Source organism: Nannospalax galili, unplaced genomic scaffold, assembly GCF_000622305.1.
Source record: "Nannospalax galili isolate Female #2095 unplaced genomic scaffold, S.galili_v1.0 scaffold131, whole genome shotgun sequence".
In the NCBI taxonomy this organism is placed as follows: domain Eukaryota; kingdom Metazoa; phylum Chordata; class Mammalia; order Rodentia; family Spalacidae; genus Nannospalax; species Nannospalax galili.
Genome location: NW_008332088.1, coordinates 1,370,955 through 1,374,568, shown reverse-complemented (window position 1 = coordinate 1,374,568; position 3,614 = coordinate 1,370,955). Strand labels below are relative to the sequence as shown.

The window sequence follows — 3,614 nt, the reverse complement described above, 5'->3', positions numbered from 1 at the left end:
TTATTTACACAACAATCTTTTTTGAGTTATGATTATTTATTAAAGTTTGTGGTTTGCAAAATATTATTTTACGCTTATCTTTTACTCAATGTGTATTTTTATTGAATTTTTGTGCATTTCATATATCTTGATCATATTTAGATCCCCCCTCTCACCCCCTATAGCCCCCTCCACCATCTTTCCTGCTTTCTCTCATGTATGCTAAAACCTACTGAGTCAAATTGTGTACCCAGATGTCCTTTAGTGCAAATTCATCCACTGGAGTCTCACCAGCCTATCTAGAGTCACTCCCTTAAAAATGATAAACTCTCCCTGATCCAGCAGTAATCAGCTGTTAATAGCTTCTCAGCTATGGTTGGGTCTCCTGCCCATTTCAAAACTTCTATGCTGGGTTTTTGTCTGATTGAGTTTGCATAGGTCTTGTGCATGCTCTCGTCATTACTAGAAGTTCATATGAGCAAGTTCCCAGAAGCCTGCAAGATTCTTTTTCCTTATGATCATGCACAAACCGTGGCTCTAACAGTCTTCCTGCCCCTTCTTTCACAATGGTCTCTGAGATATGGGTGGGTGACTTTTAATATAGGAAATCTATCCAGAGACATACACTCTGCAGTCTCTTATTCTCTACACTTTGGTGTGTGCATTGCACTCTGTTGCATGAGGAAGCTTCACTGGTAATAGTTGAGAGACACATTAGTATTCTCTCTACCCCTGTTCTACTTTGTTCCACAAGCCTCAGATGTAGAGGTTCGACTGCAGATGGTCAGTTAGGACTGGGCATCTCTCAGATACTTATTCTATGATTGTGACCAGTTGTGTAACTGTGTAATATTCTCCATCTGTTGGAAAAAGAAGCTTCATTGATGAGTGATGACTGACATACCTGTCTATAAACATGAGGAACCATATTTAGCATACAGTAAGAAATTACATTTTTCATTGCTACTTGGTCTTTTGGCTAAGATCAACTGTAGTATCTGTTCTTAACAGTTTAATATCTGACATGTCCTCTATCCATGGAATATGCCGGAGATAGGGTTTTCTCTAAGATCTATGACCCCTCCAGCTATATGTACGAGTTCCCTCCCATTGAGAGGGCTTTAATTCCGGTTAAATAGCTGTAGATTAGCCACTAGATAAAAGTGGCATTACCGTATCCCTAGAGCTTTTTGTTTTCACAAAAACCTTTTAAAAACATTTCTCTTCATTTCTTTTCTTGTTGGAGAACAAAGGGCACAATACCATAAGAAACGTAATTTTCCTTGGTTTGTAATTTCCATCATGTTTGACATAAGTAATAGTTTCACAGTAAGTCACATTATTTTTCACCTGTACAATTACCAATCAAGAGTAGTATTTTCATGTATCATGAAATAACTTTGCCAAAGTTCGTTACATTTTTATTCATTTTTTTTATCCCCTGGTCTGTGGTTTTGGTAACCACTTGAAAATGTACTATGTATTTCATTTTAGAATCAACATGGCTACTAAATATTAAATCTTAAATACTTAAATATTGAATATATTTCATTAATGTTTTGTATGAAATATTTACAAATCAAGTGTTGGAAAGCATCCCCTGTAAGGAACACATTTTTGCATTCCTTCAAATTGTGTGACTTAGGGGTTTTTTTGGTATGCTTGTTGTAAGATTTATTCAACATTCTGACTTTCTTCAGTTACCCTCTACAATTTTAGAGCAATTTATTGCCTCAGTAAATTTTATGAAAGAGTTTGAATCTTTTTTATATTTTAAAGACTTAATGGCTCAGAGAAAATCAGAAATACATTTTATGTTTCTACTTTCCAAATATCTACTTTGTTGAAAATGAAACTAAGGACCAATGAAGATATTACTGTAATTTAGTAACAAGTGTAACGGTTATAGTATAATTCAGATTCACCAAAGCTTATCCAGGATCATCACTATGCCAGGCACTTGGTACAGCAATGAAAACATGGATAATAACATATATCTAAATTGAAATAGAAAATATAATTTAAATAGTAAATACTAGTGTTTCAGATGTGTGCCCATGTGATACAGAATATAAAATGTTTGTATGTATTTTGTACAATGACATGTGAGTATTGCAGCATGAAGTTTGTTTTTAAGTATGTTGCCTACAGAAGGACTCATTAAACATTATGATGAAATGAGGGACTGAAGAGATCATTCACTGATTCAAAGCATTGCTTGCTCATGTAGGGGATTGGGGTTTGGTTCCCAACACTTGTATGGTAGCTAACAGCCATTGGTAATCACAGTTATAGGGGATACATTGCCATCTTCTGGCCTTTGCTAACATTGTACTTACAGGTGCACTAACGTACATGCAAGCAAAATATAATAAATAATACGTATAATAAATACATATACATATAATAAATAATAAATAAAATATTTTCAAAATTATGATTAATTAAAATATCAACTATAAAAAGAAAACAAGCAGTGGTGATAATTTGTCGAATTCTAGCCTATGCTAAGAGCTAGTTGACATATTGGGCTGGTGAAATTGCTCAGCGGGTGATGGTGCATGCTACCTAGCCTAATGGCTTGACTTAGATCCCCAGACCTCACATGGTGGAAGAAGAACACCTATTTCCTCATAGTGTTCTCTGAACTGCACATGCATGCCATGCCACACATTAGTCTTCCTTCCTACATAAAGAAATAAATACAGTAAAAATTTAATAAAAAACTAAATACATGAGCATACACTGGATGTGTCTGGGCTATGCTGCAAAGTTCACTACAGTTGTAGCAGAGATGGTGGGAGGATAATTAAGAATTGAAATCAAAATGTTATGAGAGATTTAGGTTGTGTAAATATCACCAAAAACAATTAGCAAAAGACAAATGGGCTATAATCATCCTTTGTTTGCTATGGTAAAATTGACCACTACAGGATGGAATTGAGGCAATGACTTAGTACATTGTCACAGAAACCCAGGCTAGAATAATGTGACTTGATAAGTTGTATTGTGGCAAGGGAAACATTGAGGAACTGTTGGATTCTATATAATTTCTTTTTTTAAAAATATTTTCTTTATTATTTTTATTTTATGTGTGTGAGTATATTGCCTGCATGTAGGTTAGTGCACCCACGTCGTGCAATGCCCGCGGAGCTAAGAAGAGACTGTCAGATCCCCTGGGACTGGCATTATGGACAGTTGTTAGCTGACATGTGGATGCTGGGATTCAAACCTGGGTCTTCTGCAAGAACAACCAGTGTTCTTAACCACTGAGCCATCTTTCCAGCCCTGGACTCTATATCATTTCTTAAGTTGGAATCAATGAATATGGATAAGGCTTTGTGACAGTGAAATATCAAGGATGATTCCAAGAATATTCTGATGGTAGTTACAGATCCATGAGACTTCAGGAAAGTTTGTTTGAGGTAAATGATTAATAACCAAGTTTTCACATGTAAATTTTAGGGAAATCAATAGAGATTTAAATTGAGTAGAGACTGCATAGTCACTTAGAGTTCATGCATAAGTACCTGACATAAAGTTTAGAATTTAGAAAGGTTAGAGTGCCTAGAATTGTTCATTGTGCATTGCTAATGGAAAGGCAAACAGAACATTGTATGGGCCAACATTTGTCA

The 3,614-nt window shown here is 35.4% G+C and overlaps 1 pseudogene; it reads left to right on the top strand.

The window, feature by feature from the left end:
• The first annotated feature begins 938 nt into the window (after nucleotides 1–938).
• On the top strand, nucleotides 939–1,063 carry LOC115069294 (annotated as a pseudogene).
• Nucleotides 1,064–3,614: the final 2,551 nt, after the last annotated feature.